General features: G+C 48.5%; 1 protein-coding gene across 2 annotated transcripts in view; it reads right to left on the bottom strand.

Annotated features, from left to right (window-relative positions):
• The window catches only part of HIVEP3 (HIVEP zinc finger 3), a 185,039-nt gene extending 169,231 nt beyond the window's left edge, over positions 1-15,808 (bottom strand). Inside the window, exon 1 of one of the 2 annotated variants that reach the window (XM_056508965.1) lies at positions 15,293-15,808. The gene's annotated coding sequence lies outside the window, so the exon portion shown is untranslated. The remainder of the gene's footprint in view (positions 1-15,292) is intronic. The other variant, XM_056508964.1, reaches the window with a different exon arrangement.
• Between the last annotated feature and the right edge of the window lie 11,621 nt (positions 15,809-27,429).

Genomic DNA, 27,429 nt, shown 5'->3' with positions numbered 1-27,429 from the left:
TCCGTAATTCCTGCAGCAGTAGGAGGAGGCACAGAGGGGACAAATCCCTGCAGAGACCCCAGGATCAGCTGGGACAGGAGCATTCCCAAGGATTTCTGCAGCAGCCCCTTGGATTTGGCCTGTCCAGAGGCTCCTGGATGTCAGAGCTCAGAGCAGAGGCTGGAAGGGATCTCAGTGTTATTCCTGAGGCAAACAAGGGAAATCAGCTCCAAATCCCACATTTAATTATTGACTCTGCACGTTCCCTTCTCTCACTGCCCCAGGGCTTGCAGGGCTGCTTTGCACCTCTCCGGCACTGGGCAAAGTTTGGGGCTGAGCAAAGAACTGACCTGAGCTCCCCAGAGCAGCAGCCCCCACTCCCACCCATGCAGGAGGGGAATTCCAATGAGGAAATTCCAAATATAAAACAAAGAAATGGCCACACATCATCAGTGAGCAGCTCCTGGTCTGTGCTTAATGATTAATGACAGGCTCAGGGCTGAGGAGGCTCTCAGCTGAAATTCAGGAACAAACGTGCTGAGGAAACCCCAGAATTAAGATCCTGATTAAGGACATCCCTATGGAAAAGCGTCTCCTTCTCCAAACAATACCCCGGCAGCTGTGGGGACTCTGTGCCCCAGGACCCTCCCACTCAGTCCCTGCTCGGGGCTCCCAGCGCCTCTCGAGTCATCAATGATTGTTTGGATTTAACGTCGGTTTGAGGATTTTTCCAGCGGATTTGACAAATCCCAGGTTCAGCTCTGTCATTATCCATTCCCTGCTGAAGGCTGGGAGCCCCCGGCAGGGCTGGCCCTCATTAGGATGAGGTGATGGGCCCTTAATCTCCTCTGGGCGAGGAAATTGCTCCGCTCTCCTCTCTGTAATCGCTGCTCGTCACATTTATCCTCATTTGAATTCATCTCCCCGACCTGAGAATCCGGAATTTTCTCCAACAGCAGCAGAGATTCCCCAGGGCTTCTCCTCCCTTCCTGGTGTCCTGGCTGATTATCTCCTCAGGGAATTCCTCACACTCCTCGATTCCAACCCACAGCTGGTTTTTGGGGGCTCCTCTCCCAGGTTTTCCTTGTCCCTAATTCCCCAAGAGCCGCTCCCTGCTTTCCTTGCTGGGAATTCCTCCATGTGCCAGCACCAAACACTTGCAGGGATCTCCCAAGTTCTGATAAATAGCTCTGTCCCTGAGCAGCGGGGGTGAGCCGGGTTTATTTCATTTTAATTACGTTATTTAATGAATTAATAACCTGATGGGTGTCGCCAAGTCTTTCCACCTGAGCAGGGCTGGCTCTGCAGGAGGGCTTAAAAAAAAAAAAAGCAGAGATGATAAAAGGGAAAAATTCAAGTTTTGTCCTTGCAGCTGGACGGCCAAACCCGAATTTTAGGCGACAATGAAGATTCTGTGAAATCCAGCGGTGGGAGAGGAGGGTGCCAGAGGGATTTCTCCTGCTGGAACACAAGAAGGACAACACCCCCTGTGCTTCCCAGCCGCCTGCAGCCTGGAATCCCGGGAATCTCAGCTCGCACGGGTCTGGCGAGCCCGGAGCTGGTGGAACAGCGTGGGAGCTGGCCCGGAGCCCCAACTCCTGCTCTGATGTCACAGGGCAGCGGTGACGCTCCTGCCTCCCTCCAGCTGCATCCAAATTAAACTAACACCCAGGAGGAGGCTCCCGGGTTTTTGTAACACCTCTGAGAAACCATTTACGAGTCTGTTGGAAACGACACAACTCCTAAAGTTGTATTTGAGCTCATTTTAGTCCAGGGGTTTGTTCGTCTTTGCCCTGGGGGGAAGGGAATTGAATTTTTAATATATTTTTTTAAAAGGTTCTGATGATCAGGTGAGTCCTGATAAACTGAGCATCAACAGATTGGAAGTAGCCTGAGGATGTGCAGGAGATAATGATAATTAGCAGCAATTAACAAAGATAACCTCGGACATCACCCCTGGTGTGGCCGAGACACCGGGTCTGGGAAGAGATCGATAAGAGACCAGAGAATGAGAACCTGATCAGCACTGAAGGGATCAATAACCAACAGGAAACCGAACACTAAGAATTGGATAATTTGGGACGAATGAATGAGAATTTCTCTGCGTTTTTCATGGATAAATATGGGAAAAATCCCATGTGGGATGGGATGATTTTCCTGCACAACCCAGCAATGTGAGGGATGAAATTATTTCTGTTGCACATCCTGGCCAAAATAAAGCAAAGCCTCGATTCTCTAACACTAAAAATGCTGTTGGAGAGGTTTTTTTGTTTTCCCACAGCTTTGGGTGACAAAAAAATCTGGCACCAAACTCCAGCTCGGGATGCAGCTCCTCAGAGCCTCAGGGAGTTCATAAAAGCAGAGACCAGCTGTGCTGGGAAGAGCCAGGAGCTGCCCACAGAGGGGATCTCTCCCTGCTGGATTCCTTCATCACCCTGGGCAGGCCCTGCAGGCTGAGTCATCCCATCCCATTATCCCATCCCATCCCATCCCATCCCATCCCATCCCATCCCATCCCATCCCATCCCATCCCATCCCATCCCATCCCATTATCCCATCCCATCCCATCCCGTTATCCCATCCCATTATCCCACCCCACAGGGCAGGGACACCTCCCACTGTCCCAGCTGCTCCCAGTGTCCAGCCTGGCCTTGGGCACTGCCAGGGATCCAGGGGCAGCCACAGCTGCTCTGGCAATTCCATCCCAGCCCTGCCCACCCTCCCAGGGAACAATTCCTGCCCAGGATCCCCCCAGCCCTGCCCTCTGGCAGTGGGAGCCATTCCCTGTGTCCTGTCCCTCCATCCCTGCAGGTGTGGGGATCACACCTGAATTATTCACGGAGAGGAGAGGGAGAGGAGACCCTGGGCAGCTCCATGGAGATGGGATCAGCTGGTCCCTGCTGCTGCCAGAGGAGCCACGGGCAGCTCTGCCCATCCCAGGGACGGGAGGAAAAAAAAAACCCCAAACAGCCCGGCCTGAGCCAGGCACCCCCGGCACAGCCGCTCCTCAGCACCTCTGCTTTGATCCCGTGTTTTATCCCGTGCTTTTACCCCGTATCTTTATCCCATATTTTCATCCCGTGTTTTTATCCCATATTTTAACCCCGTGTTTTTACCCCGTGTTTTAATCCTGTATCTTTACCCCGTGTTGTTTTTACCCCGTGTTTTTACCCCGTGTTTTTACCCCGTGTTTTTACCCCGTGTTTTTACCCCGTGCTTTACCCCGTGTTTCCTGTATCTTTACCCCGTGTTTTTACCCCGTGTTTTTACCCCGTGTTTTACCCCGTGTTTTTATCCTGTATCTTTACCCCGTGTTGTTTTTACCCCGTGTTTTTATCCTGTATCTTTACCCCGTGTTTTATCCCGTGTTTTTACCCCGTATCTTTATCCCATGTTTTTACCCCGTGTTTTTACCCCGTGTTTTTACCCCGTGTTTTTATCCTGTATCTTTACCCCGTGTTGTTTTTACCCCGTGTTTTTACCCCGTGTTTTTACCCCGTGTTTTTACCCCGTGTTTTTACCCCGTGCTTTACCCCGTGTTTCCTGTATCTTTACCCCGTGTTTTTACCCCGTGTTTTTACCCCGTGGTGTTTTTACCCCGTGTTTTATCCCCTGTTTTTACCCCGCGGGTTGGTTTTGCAGCCGCGTTCCCGCAGGCCAGCGGAGCCCCGGGGGTTTTGGGGTGTCCCACCCCGGGAAGGACGCGGGATGTGCGGCAGCCCCGGCGCGGTCCCGGCCGCACAAAACCCCGGAGGCTCCGCGCAAAGCTCCGCTCGTGTCTTGAAAATCGCAGCTCGGGGCGCCGAAAAATCAAAATACAAATTTTTTTCCAAGAGGAATATGAGGATGGGAAAGGGGTTTTCCCGCAGGGTTGGTTTCTACCAACAAAAACTCAAGTCCCACTGGCGCAAGATTCCAAAAAACCCCTCGGGCTCCTGCGCTGCTCCATTTGCATCCCTGAAAAACCGGGAATTGCTGCCTGTTGTGGCAGCTCGCTCCAGAAAAACTCTGCAGGGAAGAGTTTCGGGGAGGCCTCGCTCAGGAGAGCAGCTCGGGGCAATTTGGAGGGCGGAGCAAGAAATTACATTAAAAAAATTAAATATATATATTATATATTATATATTATATATTATATATTATATATTATATATTATATATTATATATTATATATTATATATTATATATTATATATTTATTTATATTATAAATTATATATTTTATATATATTATACATTTACATATATAGAAAATATAAAATATGTATTATATCGTATATAGTATTTAGTACGTAGTATATATTATATAGTATATATATAATTAAATAACAAATTATTAAAAAATAGAAATAAAATTAAAAATACTTCAAATACAAATTAAATTTAAAAATAAAAATAAATAAATATAAATCTAAATTATAAATATAAATATGAATCCCCACCTGCTCTGAACACACCTTTCAGCCACAACCCCATGGAAATCCTGTTACTCCCTCTTACTGACCATTATCTCTACAAATACAGAACTTTTTAGATGTTGCAACATGAAATTCAAAATTTTTTCTGCTTTCCTTTGTTCCTACTTCTACTTTGTGGGGGAAAAAAAAATCGGGTTTTTAATAAATAAATAGATATACACATAATTCTGCTCTGGGAGGTCATCATGAGAAAAATGATTAAAAATGGGAAATGACACAGAAAAACACCTGGAGACATTAAATAACCTCAAGGAAAAGCTTTTTTTCTTTTTTACTATTTAATTTTTAAATAGCAAACGCTGTCTCAAAGGAAAAGCCGGGAGCTCAGTGAGGTACCAGGAATCCTGCAGGATTTTCAGGAATAAGCAGCAACATTTGGTGTTCCAGGACATGGGAGAATGTCCCAGCAGGGATTGAAAAGCAGTGGGAGGTTACCAGAAAGACACCCAGAAAATAAAAGTTTTAAAAGGAACATTTGTAATAAAAATCCACATTAAAAGTGTATTTATGATTATGGACAAAGCCCTTTTACTCTGAATTTGATGTTCTCAGGGAATTGAGCTATTTTTTAATTTTATTGTTCTCTAGGAAATGTTCTGACCAAACCCAGGGGATTTTATTGTTCCCTTTTCCATCCTGCTCCATCCTTCCTCACAATCCTACTTTTTGTTACCTTGTGACCTTTTCCTGTTTGATTTTTTGTTTGATTTCTTTTTTTCCTTCTTTACCCATTCTGGCTCCTTGTTGCCTGAATGGATTTTAGGGATCTCCAAATTTCCCTCCCCACACCCACAGCGCTTCCATGGCACCGTGGGCTGGGATCTGGGAGCACATCCCAGAATATTCCTGGTTGGAAGAGACTCACTGGGATCTCTGGGGCTCAGAGCACTCAGAACTTCCAGCAAACCACCAGGAAAAACCCATAAAAATAACAAAATTTAGCAAGAAATCCTTTACTCAAGGAACTCATGGTTCTACAGAGGGAATAAAAACTCCAGTACAGCCCAAAAATCTCAAGTCCAGCCCCAAAATCTCCAGTTTAGCCCCAAAAGCTCTAGTGCAGCCCTTAAATTTCAAGTTTAGCCCCAAAATCTCCAGTGCAGCCCCAAAAACTCCAGTGCAGCCCCAAAATCTCCAGTTCAGCCCCAAAATCTCCAGTGCAGCCCCATTTATTCCCATTAATTAATTAATTAAACAAGGGTTAATTAAGCCTCCACGTTGGAGGTGGGATTTTCAAATCTCTAAGAGTGGTTTAGGAGAGCCCAGACTGCACAGGGCAGCCCAGGCACTGAAAATCCTCATCTGGTGGAACAAACCCCAACTTTTCCTGCAAATCAGCTGTGGATTTATCCCAAATAACCCAAAGTGCTCAGGAATTAGAGATGATCCTGAGCTGAGCATGAGGTCAGGGTTAAGGTCACAAATTGGGATTTTCCTGCCATGTTTAGAGTCAAACAAACATCTAAAGTGTAAAAAAAAATTCCCAACATTCCCTGATTTTCTGTCCCCCAGCCAGGAGTGGTTGGGCAGAGTCACCCAGTGGTGACACCAAAATCACCCAAATCAAATAATCAACCAAATCTGGCCAAATTCTCCCTTAAAGCTGCAGATCTGTTTAAGGTATTTAAGATAATCTAAGTCTTTCTATTGGCACAAGCTGTTTAAAATGATCTCAGGCTTTAGCTGGGTTTAAGCTGCTTATGCAGCTTTAAGGGTTTTAAAAAGGGTTTAGCCTTGGAAAAACCCATTTCCCAAAAAGCTGAGTGGGGTTGTTGGGTGGGAGCTTGGCTCTGCCATTTCGTGGGGTTTAGAAAAGGGAAAAACCTCCAGGAGTCAAATATTTGACTACAAGTCAGAGTTAGTCAGGATCAAGGTACAAATACCGAGTTTAGGGAGGGTTTGGGATGGCCTAAGTGGGAGAGGAGTAGCAGGATAAAGGTAAAACCCCAAGAAAGGAATCCCATTTAAAAAAACAAAAAAACAAAAAAACCAAAACAAAAACAGACAAAAAAAACCCACAAAAAAATACTCAAAAACTTAATCAAACAATTCCACCTTGTTAAGAAAAAGAATGCAAAATTGCAATACATAAACCCAAGAAATTCCAAATAAATCCCATCCCAGAATCCAACAGGAATTCCCCTGGGGTACAAATCCCAAAAGAAATTGTTTTTCTCTGCTCCTTCCCAGTTTTTTAATCCCCAAAACACAGCATCACTTCCTGTCCATTTTTTAAGGATTCCAGCCCAAAGAGGGGATCTGAAATCCAAGGTGCTGCTGGAAAAGCTCAAACCAGATCTCACTAATGACACCGGCACTGCTTGGAACAAAACTTGCCTGTCCCAGGAGTTCCTGGAGCAGGAAAGGACCAGGAAGACTCTTCCAGGATGGAATTTTCCCTGCTCAGGTGGATTTTTTTTCAGGACCATTCACAACCCCCCTGCTGATCCCAGGCCTGCAGTGGGACAGGACAAAGCTGGGCTGGAGTCCCAAGGCAGGGGCGGAGTCACCCGAATTCCCATCCCGAAACACCGGGAAATCAGGGAAATGTTCCTGCCTGTGACAACGCCACATTAATTCCTTTTAGCTCCTCAGAACGCTGAAATTTCCAGCTTTCCTCGGGAGGGGATGGTCCCATCCCTCCCTCCTTGAACCTCCATCCCTAAAATTCCATCCCTCCCTCCCTGAATTTCCAACCCAAAACCCTGGAAAATCAGGGAAACGCTCCTGGTTCACCTTCTACAATACATTTAATTCCCTTTAGCCCTTAGAGCACCCCAATTCCCAATTTCCCTGGGAAGGGACGGTCCCATCCCTCCCTCCCTGAATTTCCATCCCAAAAACCCTGGAAAATCAGGGAAACGCTCCTGGCTGCTGGTTCACCTTTTCTCAATACATTTAATTCCTTTTAAGCCTTAGAGCACCCCAATTCCCAATTTCCCTGGGAAGGGACGGTCCCATCTTTCCCTCTCTAAAATTCCATCCCTCCCTCCCTGAATTTCCATCCCAAAACCCTGGAAAATCAGGGAAACCGAGGGCTGAGTGCTCACCATTTATCGACACTGACAAAAACACATTTAATTCCCTTTAGCCTTTAAATTTCCACAACTTCCAGCTTTCCTGAGGAGGGAATGGTCCCATCCCTCCCTCCCTGAATTTCCATCCCAAAACCCTGGAAAATCAGGGAAACGCTCCCGGCTGCTTCTTCACCTTTTACCAACACATTTAATTCCCTTTAGCCTTAGACCACTGAAATTTCCAGCTTCCCTGGGGAAGGGGACGGTCCCATCCCTCCCACCCTGCAGCAAACGGATGCGAATCGGGACAAAGAACCTTTTTTCCCCTTTTTTTTGGGCACTCAGCGCAGGCAGAGCCCCACTCCGCTCTCATTTACACAAAGATAAAGGCAGCGCATCTGGCCGTGTGGCAGAAGTCTTTAATTACACGCCGGAGCTTATCTTAAATATCTATTTATTGCCACGAGATTGCAGCTTCGCCGATCAACAGCCCGCAGACAAAGGGAGGTTGTGATTGCACATTCAACCTCCCGCTCTTATTCCCACTCTGGAATGCTCCACTTTGCAACTTTCTGGGATATTCGCATCCTCTCCCCCCTCCTCCACCTTTGCTCCCGACTCCCGAGGTCATTTTAGGGTTTTTCAGCCAGGAAAGTTGGTCCATAATGAAGATTTTTATGCTAAAATGTGGGTTTGAGTCAGGGCTGGGCTCCTGCAGACAGCTCAAAACTCGGAGGAGTTTTCCAGTGGGAAAATACAAATGGATTGGGAAAAAATGGATAAACACAGGCAGAAATAACAACAGGAGCATCAGGAACCTGTTATGGGCAGGGAGAATTCTCAATTTTGTTCAGGACAGGGATGGGTCAGGCCTTAAAGTGCCCTCAGATCCCAAAATACAGCTCGGGATGAGGATGGATGTGGGGCAGCTCTTGTTCCCACTCTGGAATGTTTCAGTTCAAAACTTCCTGGGATATTCACATCCTCTCCTCCTCCACCTTTGCTCCCAATTCCCGAGGTCATTTTAGGGTTTTTCAGCCAGGAAAGTTGGTCCATAATGAGGATTTTTAGCCTGAAATGCAGATTTGACTCAGGACTGGGCTCCTGCAGGCAGCACCAGGCCCTAGGCAGCTTCTCCAGCACCAAAATCCAAATGGATTGGGGAAAAAACTGATAAAAAATGGAAATAAAAATGGATAAACACGGACAGAAATAACAACAGGAACCTGTTATGGGCAGGGAGCTGGGAAAATCACCCTTGGAATTTTCAATTTTGTGCAGAACTGGCAGCTCAGGGATGGGTTCAGGCTTTGAAATGGACTCAGATCCCAAAATACAGCTCGGGATAAGGATGGATATGGGATGATTGCAGCTTCCTTGCATTCCTCCTGACTGAAATATTATCCTTCTATTATATATCCTTATATATATCCTTATGTATATATATCAATTATATATTATATATAATAAATTAATAATACATAGCATATAATATACTATATACTATATACTATATACTATATATTATATATTTATATATTTATATATTCATATATTCATTATCTATTATCTATTATCTATTATATATTATATATTATATATTATATATTATATATTATATATTATATATTATATATTATATATTATATATATAATGTTATATATTATATATTATATTATACAATTTTATATTTTATATTTTATATTTTATATTTTATATTTTATATTTTATATTTTATATTTTATATTTTATATTTTATTTGAAAAACCTTCCCAAGGGATCACATCCCACCAGCAGCCAGCTCTGGGAAGTGCTCAGCCCAGGAGCTGATGGACTCAGGAGGGACCAGGCACCCAAAATTCCCGTGGCAAAAGGAAAATCAGCCCTGCCAGGTGCAGCTTTTGTGCAGCTTTGTCCTGAGCTGCTGCACTCCTGATCCTGTTTTTTTTTCCCTGCACAGAATTTCTCTCCAATTAATTAATCTAAGTTATAATAAATCAAATATCACCATGTGGTTTTGGGGACATTTCTGCTGCACAGGAGAATCCCTTTTTTGCCCCAAATTCCTTGCAGCAAGGAGGTTTTTTATTTTTTTTATTTTTTTTTTTCAGGAAAAATCTGACCAAACTGCTTTGGAACAGCCCTTCAAAACAAAACAAGTTGTTTGTCTCGGCAATTTGCACTCTCCCATGAAATTCCTTCTGATGCCAGAAGTACAGGAAACAAAAAAAAAATTCAAAATATGAACCCAAGCTCCCAAAATTGAGGTGAAATGAATATCCCTGCAAATGCTGAGACCCTGGAAAGCAACACAGAGGCAGGTAAAGGAGAAGAGAGATGAGGGATGAGGATAAATTTATTTTCATGGATTAAAACAAAGAGGAATTGGCTGGGGAGGGCTGGAAATCCCTTTGGAACCCGGGGGATGGATGGGGGTTACAGGGATTGGGATGGTTGAGCCTTTCCCAAGAACCTGCCCTTCTGCACATAAAATTCCATCTAAAATCCAATTCTGGTCATTCCCAACGTCCTGGACATTTTGTTTTCCAATCCATCCAGGAGCACCCACTGGGATTATAAAACCTGCTTCAGCTCTCAAGGCAGCTAAAAAAGCAGGAGAGAAGTTTTGTTTGGATCCAAGGTGCTGCTCCCAGCTCCCTGAGCTCATCCCTGACATCACCACGAGCTTTTCTCATCCCTGCTTCACTCAGAGATCAGTCCTGGGCTCTCTGTGCCCACAGCATCCCTGCTTCCATCAGGGTTTGCTCACTGCTGCTTCCTGCAGCCCCCAGATCCCACCCCTGAGTCAGCAGCAGCCCTGGACCCTCCCTCAGGGAGGCAGGAGATGATCCAGCCATCCATGGGCATTTTATTTTATTTTATTGGATAAAATTTTATTGCCCCAGCTCCTTCAGGGTCCCACAGGAGCTGCCAGGGTGGCACAGAGAAGCCAGGGAGAGGCAGATGGTGCAGCACTGAAATGTGGGAAATCAGCTGGAAGGGCTGGAATCCCATGGGACCCTCCTGGGGCAGGAGATGATCCAGCCATCCATGAGCAAAGAAAATCTCCAGGATTTTATTGTCCCAGCTCCTTCCCAAGCTGCTGGGGTGGCAGAGGAGAAACTGGTGAGAAACTGGTGCACTGAAATCTGGGCTGCTCCAGGGTGGGAAATCATCTGGAAGGGCTGAAATCCCATGGGACCCTCCTGTGGGATCCTCCTCTCCCAGCTGCAGGGAGTGGGGTCAGGCCTGGTGGGACACAGCAGCACATCCAGGCTGGGACCAGCTCCTGGCACCAGCCCAGCAGCAATTCCTGGAGCTCCTGGGGGTCCAGCAGCATCCCCAGAGCCCAAAGTGTCCCAGCCTGGATAAATGATCCCATTATTCAATTCCAGGTGTGACATCCCCCTGAAACAGCCCCAACCCCCCTGAGCACCCACAGCCCGGGGGCTTCTCAAACCTCATTTGGCTTCACAGTAAAATGTGCATTTTTCCAGAGCCTGCCCAGCAAATAATGATCTAAAATATAAAAACAACCCCAAAACCCCAGTGAGTGCTGCTGTCTGCAGTTGGGGCTTAGAGTCAGAACTTATTATTTGTATTTTCAATCTGCCAGGGACTCCCACTGAGAGCTCAGCCAGGAGGTTCCCCCTCCTCCCTCCTGCCCGTTTCCCACACAGGAGGAAAAGTAAAGACGCAGAAAGGTTAAAAAGGAGCAAAAAAAGGAACAAAAAAGGAACAAAAAAGCCACACTGGTTCCCCCCCCCCTACAGAACTGAGAGCAAATCCCTGACTTAGGGAGCTGCAACGTTTCCATTCTTGGCATGAAAAAGTTTCAGAGCTTTTTAAAGAACTAAAGGGAGAGATGTGGCCTGTGGGTCTTGACAGCCCTGCCACAGGAAGGGCAGGAATGTGGTGAAAATGGGTGAATATGGGTCAGGAATGCAGGTAAATATAGGTCAGGAATATGAGTAAAAATGGGTAAATATGGGTCAGGAATTGGGGAAAAAATGGGTCAGGAATAGGGGTGAAAATGGGGAAATATGCATCAAGAATATGGGTAAATATGGGTCAAAAATATGGGGAAAAATAAGTCCAAAATATGGGAATATGAAGAAGCATGGGTCAGGAATATGGGTGTAAAATGTGGGCAAATATGGGTCAAGAATAAAATATGGGTCCAAAATATGGCTAAATATGGGTAGCAAGCACCAGCCCTCTGAGATGTTTTGGAAGAATATCAGCACACACCTTTAACAGGGAAATAAACCAGGGAGCTGGGCTCACCATTCCTGTGCTATCCCACATTATTCCCATGTTATCCCACATTATTCCCATGTTATCCCATGTTATTCCCATGTTATCCCACATTATTCCCATGTTATCCCACATTATTCCCATGTTATCCCGCATTATTCCCATGTTATCCCACATTATTCCCATGTTATCCCACATTATTCCCATGCTGTCCCACATTATTCCCATGTTATCTCATTTTTCCATCTGCACAAACTGAGCCAGCAGCAGGGATTGAGCCAGACATGGAGAAAAGAGAGATTTTTAACCCCAAACTATTCCAGAGTTGTTTGTGCTCCCAGCAGCACCAGGCAGAGATTCCCCCACTGTTAAAAATGAGGGGTTTGGGTCAATGGGGAGTTCCTGTGCTCCTGGCACCCATCCCTCCCTCCCAGCTCCACGTCCTGAACAGAGAGTAAAATTCTGGGAATTTTATCCAGGTGGAAATCCAGAACTAAATTGCACCTGAGGAGGAGGAGGAGGAGGCCTTCCAGCACTCTGACTCCAGCTCCTCCAGGGCTCCATAAAACTCTCTGGCCCATCAGCAGCTCTCTGAATTCCCAGCACCCTCCCCACTCCCAGGGAGCTGCCCCAGCCATTCCCAGGAGCAGCCTGAGGAGCTGTTTGGAGGCCCCAGGCTCGTGTGTTGTGTGTGTTTACAGGAGTTTTACGACTGTTTCAAGGAAAATAATGACCAGAATGCTTTCCTGTGCCAGATGAGCTGGGCTGCAGTGCCTGGGACAGAAACAGTTTTATTTCTCTTTCTCAAGGGGGGTGAAATTATAAAAATCATGTGGATCCAGTGCCAGAAATTCCCACTGGTCCCCAAGGTTCTGCAGAGGCCTCAGAGCAGATCCTGGCAGGGCTCAGGTGCCACCACCTGTGCTGAGAATCCTGGGACAAACACCACTGTCCTGCCCAAGTGGCTGGCTCAAGGTTTGGGTTGTGCATGAAGATGTTTGTGACCCCAGAGGCAGCACTGAAGCCAAAACTTGATATAGGAGGTGCTTTAATAGGAAAGACACCACCTTCCACAGGGGAAACATCGAGTTCCATAGGCAAAAAATCATCTTTTATAGGGAATGTGCCAACTTCCATAGGGGAAACATCTCCATGGGAGGAACACCAACTTCCATAGGGGAAACACCAACTTCCATAGGAGAAACAGCTCCATAGGAGAAACAAACTTCCATCGGGAAAACACCACCTTCCACAGGGAAAATACCAACTTCTATAGGGAAAACACCAACTTCCATAGGGGAAACACCACCCTTCATAGGGAAAATACAAACTTCCATAGGGGAAACGCCAACTTCTATAGGGAAAAAAATCTGCATAGGAGAAACACCCTCTTCCATAGGAGAAACACCATCTTCCATAGGGAAAATACCAACTTCTATAGGGAAAAAATCTGCATAGGTGAAACACCCCCTTCCATAGGGGGAGAACCAACTTCCATAGGGGAAACATCCCCCTCCATTGAGGAAACACCAACTTCCATAAGAGAAACACCCCCTTCCATAGGGGAAACAACAACTTCCATAGGGAAAACATCAACTTCCATAGGGAAAACATCTGCATAGGAGAAACACCCCCTTCCATAGGGGAAACACCCCCATAAGAAGATCTTCCCATCCTCTCCCCCTTCTGTCACTGCTCTCTCGGGTTTCTTGGCAGGTTTCTCACCCCAAGCGTTTCCCTGAGCAGAGCGAGCAGCAGCACATGGCACAGTCAGGACAGATCTGAGCGCTCCAGCTGAGCCTCGGGGGGAGGGAATAAATCCAGACCCCCCCCCCTGTGTTCTGTTACAGCTCAGAAGATTTGCAATCTCCAAAAGAAAATTTTTTAAAAGTAACATTGAGCAAACTCCGTTACTGGCACGGCGAGAAATGAATCCTGCAGGAGCAGCAGCTGCCTCGGCACTTGGAACACGAGGGTTTGGGGAAAATCCACGTTCTCACATCCCAAAGCCCGAGGCTGGGGCTTTCCAGCAGCCACCAGCACCCGGATCTGTCTTTTAGAGCAGCAGGGCAGGGGACACGAGGTGCTGCCAGCCCTCACCCAGCACAAACCAGGAGCAGAGGAATATTCCCATCCTGCCGCCTCCAGAACATTTTAATCCTATTTTCCTGCACACACACCCCATATCAAATTCTCAATTAAAAATCATCTGCTTTTGGAATGAGGGAGGGATGGACAGACCACGCTGCACACTGAGTTTTGGGTACTTTTCCTCTGTCAGGTCAGACATTCCCAAGTTCTCTCTGGAGGAAGCCTCGAGGGGCTGTTCATATAAAACAAATATTTTGTTTCACGTGCTGCCCACCCTCAGCTCGCACCACTCATCGGGGGGAAACTTTTCTTGCAGATCCTTTTCCGAACGCTCAGGCAAAACCCCTCCAAATATCCTGCGTGCACAGCCAGCACAGAAATATGTAACACTTGAACACGCCGAAATATAAACACAAACTTCCAGACAAAGGGCTAATCCCTGCCCCGGGAGGCTCCCGCAGCCAGAGGAGCCGGATCATCCCAAGGAGGGCTGGATTTGGCCCTTGGAGAGCCCACTGCAGTCCCTGCTGCAAGCCGGGCTTGGGAACACGGCACAAAACCCGGCCAGAGCCGCGGGCAGGTACCGCAAGGGGCTGCGGATGCCTCCACCTGCCTCCAGCACCGGGAAAAACTCGGGCTTCCCAAAGGACAAACCTCGCAGGCTGATCCCCGAACGCCACAGCCAAATAAAACCAACCAGGAGGAGAAAAATAACCCCAGCGCTCTGTGCAGGGATCCAGCCACCCGCAGCGACCTCGCTGCTGAAACCAGCCTTGCCATCCTATTTTATTTTTTTTTTTAATCGGAGTGTTTCTCCGGGCGCTGTAGCATCAGGAGCAGCCGCAGGCAGCGGGAAGGGAAGCGATGGAAGCGGCGCAGGCCCCGGGCTCCGGGTGGCCCCGAGCAACACGTCCCCGAGCCCGTGTCCCCCCGTGTCCCCCCGTGTCCCCCCGCACGCCCCTGGCCGGCTGGCACGTCCCTGTCACACCCGCGATCGCCTCCCACCGCCCCCAGCGCTGCCTCCCACCAGCCAGCGCCAATTCATCGCCTCCTCCTCCTCCTCCTCCTCCTCCTCCTCCTCCCCGCACGGTGGGAGAAAATGAAGTTGCTGTCAAGCGACGATAAATTCATGCGACAGCCAGGGCTAATTAAGCGGCAAAGTAGCTGCGAGCGTGGCGGGGCCGCGGCTCCGGGCTGGGCTCGGTGACAGCGCCGCGCTCGCCGCGGGCTCGGGGCGCTCGCCCAGCGCGGTGGCCGCGGCCACCCCCGCTGGGGACGCGGGGACACCGGCCGGGGACGCCAAGCTGGCACCTTTGGGGAGGAAAAATGGAATCTGGCCGGCCGGCTGGGCACCCGCAGCGAGCCAGGGAGGGAGGGAAGGAAGGAAGGGCGAGAAAAAATACCAAAGATCCACGCAGAGAACAACAGCAAAAAATAAAAATAAAAATAGCGACAAAAGCCCCCGTGCCTACCTTTGCCGGGGGCCAGCGGGCAGATCCCGGAGCGGTTCGGGTCGGTGGCTGTTCCCTTCTTTATGAAATGTTCGGCTCAGCCGATGCTATTTGCATTCTTTCATTAGCACCTGTTTCAAGTAAGGAAGGAGAAAGCTCATTGCGAGATCAGCTTCCTCTCCGAATAAATTATTAAAAAATTAAGAAAAAAAATAGAGATGCACGCTGCCAAATAATAATAACGCTAATAAAAATCAAAAAAATACCACATGGATATTAAAGCCCAAAGTAGGCAGTTTAATAATGGGAGGTCTTGCAGGTTGTGAGCATGCTCCAGCCGGAACAAATCCTTCCTCTGTTATTCCTCTGAATAAAAATAAACCACGATCAAGAAACCCAAACGGAAGCTTCCTCCTAGAATCCCTGCTGCTGAAAAATATGTAATAAATTCAGCCCGAAGACGCAGACTCTAATCAGCAGCTGTTTTCTGGATCCAAAGCCAGCCAAAGCCTCTCTTGTCTTTTCCCACTATGAGTCGAGGCCTTTTTGAAAAGGGTTTTAACCTTTTAAAGACACAGCGCACCAATTATCACTTCTGGAGGACTGTCACTCACGGCGCAGGGAAATTAATAAAGCGGCAGCGGTGGCACAGTCGGAGCACGGGGAGGTGTGGTTTGCCCTCCCAGGGTTGCCTCGGGAATATTATTGTATGATTATTATTTTTAATCGGACCCCCTCCCCTTCGGGGAAATAATAATAATAATAAAGTGCGAACTCGCCAGCCGGCTCTGGGATAAATGCAAAGTCATTATAAAACGGAGCAGCTGCTGGATGCCATTCCCGGAGTTCTGCCGTGGCTCCTTAGTGGGGTTAAATTTGTTGCGAGTGAATTTTTCGGGATTAACAGTTTCCAGCCCGGCCGGAGCTGGGAGAGGGTTAACGCCAAGCACAGAGCAGCTCTGTCAAGTGCTTCCCATCAAACTGAGGACCGGGCTGCGAAGTTTGAACCGAGCAGCTCTGGCACAGCAGCACCGCGTCCTTCCAGGGCTGGCATTCCGGGTTTTGACCAAACCCGAGCAAACCACCCCCCAAGAGGAGCTCAGCCCTCCGCTAAGCAGCGCCGGTGGCCCCGCGTGTGGCACCGCTGGCCGGGGACAGCGCCGAGCCACCAGCTCTGGCGGGGACAGCACAGATCCCCCCAAAGCTGCGCGTCCCCAGGCCCCAGGGCAGCGTCCCCCGGCCGTGGTGCCACCGTGCCCGGCCCACCTGGGTGGCGGTGGCATCCTCCTGGTCACTGCTCGGGGCCATCCCGGGGTGCTGCGGCTCCTCCGGCCGCGCTCGCCTCCGGCCAGGCTGTGCGCAGCCCCCGGCATGCGAGCCGGCGGCTCCCCCTCCTCCTCCTCCTCCTCCTCCTCCTCCTGCTGCTGAAAATCATCATATTTCATGTGTGGCTGCTCCAGCCCCGCCAATTGGCTGGGCACTCGCAGGCGGAAATGTCAGCAGCAGCCCAGCATCGCTGCCCGCCCGCGGCCGTCCCGGGACCCCGGGACCACGGAGACCCCCGGGACCCCCGGGACCACCGGGACCACAGGCACCCCCGAGACCACCGGGACCACCGGGACCACCGGGACCCCCGAGATCACCGGGACCCCTGGGACCACCGGGACCACCGGGACTCCCGTGCCCCCGAGACCACCGGGACCACCGGGACTCCCGTGCCCCCGAGACCACTGGGACCTCCGTGCCCCTGGGACCGCCTGGACCACCGGAACCCCCGGCACCACCGAGACCCCCGGGACCACCGGAACCCCCGGGACCACCGGGACCACCCGGAGCCCCGGGACCCCCGTGCCCCCGGACCACCGGGACATCCGTGCCCCCGACACCACCGGCTCCCCGCGGCTGCAGCCCCGCCGGGGGCACGGGGCGCGGGGCCGGCCCTGCGAGTGCGGGAGAAAGGATTTGGGTTCTCGCTGAGGGTTCTCTGCCCCTCGGGCTCGGCCCCGGAGGGATGGAGCTGCCAGCAGCCTGACCTTGAGCCGGGTGGGGCGGCTGCCAGCGAGGAGCGCTTTTCCCGGCCGGGGGAGATCCCGAACATCCCGGGCACAGCGCGGGCACCGGGGCTGCCCGGAGGGGTGAGCCCCGAGAAATGGAGCGTTGCCGGCGTTTCCATCCATTTTCAAGGCATTTGTTTGCACCTTGCCCCTTTTACTTCCAGAGCTTTCTAACAAGATCAGTATTAGTATTTTCTTTATCTTTTCTATAGCTGGAATTTGGAAATAGGGGTTGGCTGAAGCTCCCCCAGGGCCAGGTTGGACGCGGCTTGGAGCAGCCTGGGACAGTGGAAGGTGTCCCTGCCCAAGGGGTAGAACAGGACGGGGCTTTAAGGTCCCTCCCGACCCAAACCAATCTGGGATGCTGTGATTCCATCCCCAGCTCAAGTGGGAAGACAGCCCAATACTTCTCCTCATCTGATCATTTTCCTTCTCCAACAGCTGAGGAGCAAAAAAGAAATCCAGAAATCCTTTGGAAGCGAAGCAATGGAATGGCAGAATGGAATAATCCTGAGGCAAACCAGCATCTACCTCCCCTGCAGACACCTGCAAATGGAAGGTGAACACATGCAGGGACAATGGAAAATGTTCTCCTGAGGAACACGGAGCCACCTCTGCCTGCTGGGCTCTCCAGGAGTACAAGGAACAGGGGAAGCACGACGGCCAAAAACCAACTTTTATTTCCCAGCTGCTTACACAAGGATTAAAAAAAAAAAAAAAAAATGCATTGTCACAGAAACGAAAGAGGATTTGAGTGCAGCATTTGTGGCACAAATCAGCTTAGGGAACCTGCAGGTCCCTGCTGATTGGGAGAGAACTCCACGGGAAGTGGGCAACAGATTGGATGGAAGAGTGAAAGCTCCAAAGGTTCCTTATCCGGGCATGTGAGGAGCAGCCTGGAGCCCACAGCTCATCGGCAGCTGGATCCTCCTGCAAGGGCAGCCTGGTGGTCACCACTGCCTCCATCCCCAGTGTCCCCCAGTGCTGTGGCACAGCAGAGCCCATCACCACTGTGTGTCACTGTAGGCATTGAAACCAGAGAGGAGAAATAAGAGAATCGGGCTGCTGAGCAAAAACAACCCCTCTGACCAAAAAACAACCCCACCAAGAAAAAAACAACCCACTGAGGAAAAAAAAAACCCAAAAAACACAAACCCACAGAGCAGAAGAAAACCCACTGAGCAAAAAACCCCCACTGAGATAAAAAAACAAACAAACAAACAAAACAAAACAAAAACAAAAAAACAACTCCACAGAGCTCTTCATCCTGCTGTTCCTCTCCCAAATTCCAAGATGAATTCCAAAACCAGACATTCCATCATCTACCCCAGCCTGGGCTTCACTGATTATCCAAGGATGTGCAGGGTGCCAGGAGAACCTGGAGGAACTGGTGGAGATGTTGGAGTGGCTTCACCATGTTGGCATTGGGCTCCCACCAGTGCCACCCATGGGAGCCCAGACCCCCAGGTGTCACCAGGCCTTGGTGGCCTTCATGGGCCTCGACTCCCACAGGCACAAGTGACCAAAAGAGCTGCGAGAGTTTGTGGAAGTGTCACAAGGTGGCACCTAAACCCCTAAAGGGCTGCTGGGAAAGCAGAGTGACCATCACCCAAGGCAACCAGAGTGACCATCACCCAAAACTGGGCAGCCAGAGTGACCATCACCCAAAACTGGGCAGCCAGAGTGACTGTCATCCAGAACTGGGCAATCACAGTGACCAGCACCTGTAACTGGGCAGCCAGAGTGACCATCAGCCATAACTGGGCAGCCAGAGTGACCATCACCTGTAACTGGGCAACCACAGTGACCACCATCCATAACTGGGCAACCAGAGTGACCCTCACCCAAAACTGGGCAACCAGAGTGACCATCAGCCATAACTGGGCAACCAGAGTGACCCTCACCCAAAACTGGGCAACCAGAGCTTGTGTGAGCAGGAGCACCCAATGTCCAAGCTCCTGCCCAAAACAAATTCCAGCAGATCTGAACGAGGAGACTCCTTTGGGAAGATGGACAATGAGAGTGGTGGCTCTGGAGCTTTGCTGAGCCTCACCTCCAGCCAGGAGCTCCTCCAGGTTCCTGACTTGAGGACCTTGTCCCTCCTAACTGAGACAAGCCCAGATCTTGTTTTTCCCCTGTGAAAACTCAGAGATAAGGCCCAAAATGGGTGGGATTCCAAAGAGCTGAGCTCTACCAGGTCTGCTCTTCGTTTTTCTCTCCCAGACCATCACGGTCCTGTCCTTCTCTACCACAGAGATGGATGGGAAGTGCTGAACAATTCCTCTCCTTCCTTAGGGTCCTTGAAGCTCCCCTCTGACCCCACAGAATTTTTAGGCATTTCTTACTGAAAAAAAAGAAACAAAAAACCAAAACCAACCAGACTAGAAGTTGGAGCAAATCCACAAGCACCTGATTCACTCGTGGAAAGAGAAATTAATAAATTCATCCCAAAACCAAGCAGCTAATTAGGGTTTAGTAATTTTCCTAAGCACTGTGTTGAGGTTGCATCCATGCTGGAAAACAGCATCTACAGAAGATTTTTGCACCAATTTGCACTTTTTTCACCACTTGGGGCTTTTTAGCAGGGATACAAATTCAGCTTTTCTTCCAGCACACTGAAACTTCCCCAGCATTCAAAAAAATTGTTGTAAATCAGCCTCAGCAGTGAGGAGAACCCCCTGGATAACCAGGGAAAGACCTGAATTCCAAATTCTCCACTTCCCCACTGGCTGAGAGGGGCTGGAGCTGTTCCCAGCCCCCTGTCAGAGGCACAACCTGTGGCAGGACTGCCCTCCCCTCTCTACCACAGATGGTTGGCGCAGATATGGAAGAGATAACTCAGGCTGAAAAGCCCAAAGGCGCCAAAAGGGCTCCAGCCCCAGCTAAGAATCAACATCTTAATCTGCAGAACAGATGTGGGAAGAGATAAAAGAAATATTCTTGAGAGACACTGTTTTACAAACTGTAAAAAAGAAGCAGAAGCTTCTCCGAGTCTGGCACCAATATTTGAAGTTTGGTGGATCCCACCACGATTCTACTCCGGTCCCAGCCCCAGGATGGGCCTTGCTCATGGCTTGGCTTCCCCTCCCTGTATTCAAACCCTTGTCCTCAGCCAGGCCCTGCTGTAATTCCTGCCTTATCCCCCTGCAGCATCCCCATTAACCCAACCACAGACAACAACCTCAAACCATTCCGAGCAGGAAGCGGCGTAATCTGCCGTGCATTAAAGGTCTAAAAAAACCCTGCCTAATGTTCCAGGAGTCTCAAGCTGTTAAGCCACTGCTTAACTCCGGTAATTCACCAGGAAGCCTCTCCCGTGGCACAGCCACCAAGTTGTTTTCATTTTCTAATAACGAGCACGTGACCCAGGCGTTTAATGAGTTCCCGAAATAACCCAACCGAAAGGCAAAATCCAAAAGGTTTGGCTGCCCATGGAGGGGGAAAAAAGCCCCCATAATTAAAATAGTGAATGGGCAGGAGAATGAAATAAAGGCTGGGGGTGAGTATAAAATCATTTAGGTGGAGTAGGGAGGGAGTTGCTTTCCTTTCTCCAGGGGGTTAAGAGTGACAGGACCCAGCCAGCCTTGCAGGAGGCACCTGGGGCTCTCCAGCCTTCTTCCCACTTCTCATCAGGAATTCTGATCCCTCCTCTTGGATTCAACCCAGAGAGGATTTAAAGGAAGGACCAAGAAAATCAGTGACTTTGGTACTGATGCCTCATTTTGTTATTCCAGAATTGTCTCTTTACAAAGTGCAAGTGGAGGGATCAGAATTCCTTAAACAGTGTGGGAAGAGAAAGAAAAGAGTCTGCAGGTTCTGTGAACTCCCTGCTGCAGGCACTGGGCTGGATAACCACAGTGCCCCTTCCCACTTCTCATCCTGCATCATCAGGAATTCTGATCCCTCACCTTGGATTCAGCACAGGGATGTTTTAAAAGGAGAACCAGGAAAATCAGTGATTTTGGAGCCACTTTCTCCTCTGTGAATATCAAAGCACGTCCCAGATGTTTTGCCTCATTGTGTTATTCCACAATTGTTCAAAAAGTCCAAGTGGAGGGATGGAGGGGATGAATGGTGTGGGGAGAGAAGGAAAAGAGTCTGCAGGTTCTGTGAACTCCCTGCTGCAGGGAGGGTGGATAACCATTGTCCCATATCCCAGCTGGGTCTGGAATTACCAAACAACCATCATCAAGGTGGATCCAGTTTTAAAATTCTGGGAAAGACTGAGCTTTAAATAGTTTGGGGGTTCATTTTAAATCCAAGCAGGGATGGGAGTTTATCTTCTGTCCATCCTCCTCCCAGTCCAGCCTCCCCACTGCAGGGAAAGCAGCCAAAAAGTGACAGAAACTTCATTTGGAGGGAGAGACACCCAGGCAGTGCCAGGACTGCTCTGGGGGTGTGGATGGGAATTGCAGTTGCAGAGCTGGAACGTTCCTGACACAGCAGCAAAGAGAGGCTGCTCAGGATGGGGAACAGGATCCTCACCAGGCTTAGGAACAGAGTTGTCAGATTGTCACCCAGGTTGGGAACACGTTCTCCACCAGAATTGGAAAGAGAATCCTTATCAGGACTGAGAACTGGATCCTCAAGAAATTGGGAAAAAGAATTATCACCAAACTTTGGAAAAAAAATTCTCATCAGCTTAGGAAAACCATCATAGAGACCCAGGAGTCTGCACTGAGAGTGTATCACTCTGTGTGTGGAGGGGCAAGAGCAGGCAAGGACAAACACCCCTCTAGATGATGGTGAGAGGTGCCTCCTTCCCACAAGCCTTTGCAGGCACATGTTAATCCCTTAAATTCTATTGGTTTACACAGTTGATGTCACTCCTGTTCACCTCTGTTTACCATATATGTACTTTCCCTAGAATGTTCTTCCCTCTCCTGATCCCCATTGGTCCTTTGCCGCAGAGCTCCACCCCTGTCACCCCATTGGTTGTCCCAGTTGGCTGCCCCTCCTCTGCACCACTTTCACCTGTTCCCATTGGCCCTTGACTCTCAGATCCGCCCCCCTTGTCCCATATTTAATCCTGTACTCTCAACCCCATCTTGTTTTTGTCCCTGGATCCTCTTTGAGACAATGAACCGTTCTTGGAGCTGCACACAAGACCCACCCTTCGCCTTTGTTCAACCATTCAATGAGCATGCTCCAGGCTTTGAGAGTGCTGGTCACTCACAGAGACCTGGTGAAGAGCTCTGCTCCAGTGGATTCTGAGCAGCTTGGGAAGAGGATCCTCAGCAGGTTGGGAAGAGGATCCTCAGCAGGAAGGGAAGAGGGTCCACACCAGCCTTGGGACCAGGATTGTCACTGAGGCTGGGAAGAGGATCCTCACCAGACTTGAGAAGAAGATCCTGATCAGCTTGGGAAGAGGATCCTGAGCGGGAAGAGAAGAGGATCCTGACCAGGATTGAGAAGAACATCCTGATCAGCTTGGGAAGAAGATTCTGATCATCTTGGGAAGAAGATCCTCAGCAGGAAGGGAAGAGAATCCCCACCAGGCTGGGGAAGAGGATCCTCAGCAGGTTGGAAATCTGGGACACACAACATCTTCCCACACCCTGGCTTGGGGCTCTTGGCAGAGTACCCATGAATGACCTCTGGCTGTGCTCAGATCCCACCCCAGGGAGGTTTGGGGGTATCCAGGTGCCTCCACCAGGAAGGACGCTTGGAAATTTTGGAGTCCCCCAGTAACCTCAAATCCAGAAGTTTGGGGAGCAGGACAGCCCAAGCTGCAGGTCAGAATTCCACCCTGAGGATGATCCCTGGCTCAGGGTTTGCTCTGATCCCAGCCCAGGCTGGGCCTGCAGGAAAGGAGGAAATGAGCTCAGCCAGGAGTGAGTGGCAGCTGCAGTTAGGAGATCCAAGAACAGATTTTTAAAAGTTGAATAAACACTGAGCTGGGAGATTTGACCAGAAATATGGATTACTTGCACCAAAAAAAAAATCCATTTGACATTCCATGGACCCAACCCTGGGACAATTCCACAGAAGCTCCAGTAGCCATGGCAGCTCCAGAGCTGTACTGGGACCCGTACAGGCACTGGGCCCCATCTCCATCCCACTGATGGATTTGGGATCAACATCTGATCCCAGGACACCCTCCCTGCACAGCCAGGCCTGGCTTAGAACTCCTCCAAATTTCATTTTAATTTTGAAATATTTTTACACATTTCAGTCATTGGGGTTTTTTTAGGGTTTTTTTGGTTGCTTGGTTGGGTTTTATTTGGCGCTTTTTTTTTTTTAGCAGTAGAAAAGAAGAGCTAAGAAAACTTGTGGTTCTTCTTTTTTTAGCTTAAAACCTGCCCGAAGATTTCATTTCAAATCGGGCTCAGGGAAAGTAAATTACATTTTGGCCAAAGGCCAAGTCCTGAATTTCTAATTAATTGAATCAAACTTTTTCATAGTGGAACCCTTGATAATTCCTATAAGCAATTTCCCTGGAAAGGCAGTCAGGGAGAGCCCTGCACCAAATCAGACAGAAATGAGCAGGGAGTTCAAAGGATTTGTTCTCATTAACCCTGGAGAAAATGAGTTCAGCCAGGAGCTGAGTGGCAGCCGCAGGTAGGAGCTCCAAAAATGGATTTTAAAAGGTTGAATAAACACTGAGCCGGGAGATTAGACCAGAAATATTGATTATTTACACCAAAAATATGCATTTGATATTGATATCAAGCAGCAACCAGCTCACAGGGGAGTTCAAGAGTGGAAGAATTTGGATCTCTCTTAAAGCAACTGATTAAAACTGGAATTAATGGCTCAGCTTGCCTAAAACCAGGCCTATTTTTATCAGTCTCAGCAGCTGGTCCAGTGAAAGACGTGGCCAGTCCTTAGGAACTCCTTTAATTCCTTGGGATGGGAGAACAAAACCCCACGTCTCTGGTACAACACCAAGAATTGACATTTAGAATAAATAACAGAAATATCTGTTATTCCTGATTTGATCAGGGAATAACTGTTTGATTCCCAGCTAAACAGCTCCTGTGGAAGCAGAAATTAAAGAAATTAATGGAAATATCCATTGCAGGAATGATTAATTGGTTAAAGAGCTCGAGAGCATCGCACTCAGGGGACTTGGAGGTGCCTGACTGGGCTCCTGGGGGAGAAATTCTCTGCCCTTTCCTGAAGAGATCCCACTGCTCCTCCTGTTCCCAAAAATTATCCCAGGGCACCCATTCTGTCGAATTTTAGGGCAGATTCGGTTCTGCAGGATCCTCCAGCTGGAATCTATCCCGGTGGTGCTGTTTTATCACAAAATATTCTGTTTTCTTTTATTCACCAAGAGTTGATCCTTGGAGTTTCCTGGCAGGAATTTCCTCTCCCAGGAATGCTGTCAGACCACAATTCCCAACTCCTGAAGGATGGGATGGAGAATCAGCCCCAAGAGGGGCCTTGGGTGTACAGGGAGAGCAGGAAATTGGAAATTATGGCCCCCACAGTTGCCCTCGGGCATTCCCAGTCCCAGGTGCCTCATGTCAATAATGAATAATTGAAATTTATCAACTAAATTAAGAATAATGGTAAAATGCACCTTTGGTTCAAGGGAAAAGCTTGTATTAAAAAAACCAAACATCTGTTTAGATAAGCTTAAGGATGGGAACAGAGAGGTTTCATTTCTTCAGTACTGGGTATAAAATTAGCAGGAATTGGGATTTTGGAAAAAGAGGAGGTTGTGGAAAATGATTCAGAAAAGCTCCAGACTGAGTGGATTAAATCTCTCTCAGAAGATGCAAGAAATAAGCAGAGAAAAAACAAAGAGAGGCAAAAATAAAGGATCCCAAAGGAAGTTAAAAGAAAGAATCCCAAAGAAAGAGAAAAAGGATCCCAAAGTAAGCTGGATCTCAAGGACTGGGAACAGTGTTGTAAAAATAACAAAGTCCAACTGAATCAGAGGCTGCAAAGGAAATTAAAACAAGTAGGGAAAAGAAAAAGGAACAAAGGAAAAGGGAAAGCAAAAAATGAAAAGGGAAAGGATGAAAGGAAAAGAAGGAAAGGGAAATGGAAATGGAAATGGAAAAGGGAAAAAAGGAAAAGGAAAAGAGGAAAGGCTTTAGAAACCGTATTGGGGGTAAAGAGCTGAAGTCAGCTCTTCTTAAACCTATCCGTGAGAATTACAGATTAAAAAATCCCTAAAAAATTGTGGAAGAAACAAAAACAAAAAAGATTTTGTCAGGAATAAACACCCACCTCAGCATGGGAAGCAACTGGGCTGTAAAAGCCAAAGTCCAGCCAAGCCTAAACCAAACCCAGATCTGCAGCTAGGACAGACCAACTGCTCCTGAGCCCAGTTTTCCCTCAGGGAGGGATTCAGGGAACGGGTTCCAGGTGCAGGGAAAAGACTGGAAGCAGATTTGGCACCGACCCTTCTCCTGCATGGCCAGAGATAAACAAGGGCCCTGCTCTGTTTGGTTTAGCGGGAACAGAACAACACAACTGTGAAATAACCCAGGTGAGATTTCACAGTTTCCTTTCTGTCCAGCGCTTGTTATTCCTGATAACATCCTGCTCGGATCCAGAAAATATCCCAGTTAAATTCCAAACTGTGTCCAGATCCAGGATGGATCTTTGCACATGGTTGAGCTTCACTTGAGTTTCACCACTGGGGTCACGGAGTCCAGCTGGAATTTTTTTCCTTTTATCTTAATTTCTAATGGATTTTTACAGCTTCCAACTCTGAATTCATTGAAAAAGTCACATTTAACTGATCCAGCAGAGACAGCTCTGATCTCTGCTCCTGGGACAGAAACAGCACCCAGGGAACAGCTTGGCACCTCTCAGCTCTGCCCCACTGTATTCCCTGTGCTGAGAGCAATAGGAAAGAAAACATTTCCTAAATTCAGTATTAATAAAAGAACAAAGGGAAGAGCTTTTTCCTCCTCCTGCCACATTCCCAGTCCCATCCCAGTCTGGCACAGCTCACCTGTCCCAGCCCAGCCCCAGTGCTGAGGGTGAAGATGGGCAGGACACCTGTGCTGTGCTGGGACCCTTCCTGTCCCCTCCTGGCGATGAGAGCAGCAGCAGCAGAGCCAGAGAAGGGATTCCCCAGGGTTGGCAGTTCCACCCAGAGCTCAACCTGTGCCCGCCGAACTCCTCAACACTTTCTTTGAATTCTGAGTTCTGTATCTTCTCCAGGAAATTCCAGGGAATTTTCCCCAGGAAATGGAGATTCCTTTTGGACTTTGCTCTTTCTCATCAGTTCTTTCAAAGCACAGCAACAGCAGTGATTCCATGCAGGGTCACTGAATTGTGTTTAAAATTAAAACAGAAGCTCATCCCATCCCTGGCAGTGGCCAAGGCCAGGCTGGACGGGGCTTGGAGCACCCTGGGACAGTGGAAGGGGTCCCTGCACAAGGCAGGGGTGGCACTGGATGAGCTTTTCAATCCAAACCATTCCAATTCTGTGATTCCAACAGCATTTCTGAAATAATTCATTGACACTCACAATTTGCATTAAGTCCTGAGAATCAGCAGAGAGGCCACAGCCACAGATGGGCTTCACAATAAAACAATCACTCATAATCAATATCCCTGAACAAAAATAATGAGGATTAAACAGGGTGTTCCCATCTCCCAGTGCCACCACACCTTTTGTTTCCCAGCACTGGAAATGTTTTGTTTTCCATTTGAATTGCACAAATTCTCCAGAGGATTCATTATCCAGCAGGAAAACTAAACTGTCCCTGGTGACCTTCTGCAAAAAGGGAAAAACGCCTCAGGGCAGGGTTTTGGCTTTTTTTTGTTTTTTTTTTTCTAGGTTGTTTTTGTTGTTTGAAGAAAAACTTTTAACTGTTCAATAAATCAAACAAGGGGAGGGGGTGGGTGCAGCCATTTGTCGATAAATTCACACAAGGGACAAGGAAACGTGGCAAAGGAAGGCAGGGGTTTCACAGGTACCTCAGGAATTTTATCGAGGGAAATTGGATCCAGAAGTAGGAAAAATAGGGCTGGAAATAAACAGGAAAATCAGCCAGGAGTGGGCAAAAGATGAGCTTGGCAAAAGATGGGCTCAAAATTCACATTTCACCAAATTTTTCCAGGGCCCTGACCCAGTTGTTTGTGGTCTTTATTCAGGTGCCTTCCTCCCCTTCCCAGCTCTCACCATTTCCC

This window comes from Oenanthe melanoleuca, chromosome 23 (assembly GCF_029582105.1).
Source record: "Oenanthe melanoleuca isolate GR-GAL-2019-014 chromosome 23, OMel1.0, whole genome shotgun sequence".
Classification (NCBI taxonomy): domain Eukaryota; kingdom Metazoa; phylum Chordata; class Aves; order Passeriformes; family Muscicapidae; genus Oenanthe; species Oenanthe melanoleuca.
The sequence above is the reverse complement of the archived record's forward strand: the minus strand, read 5'-3'. Positions and strand labels throughout refer to the sequence as shown.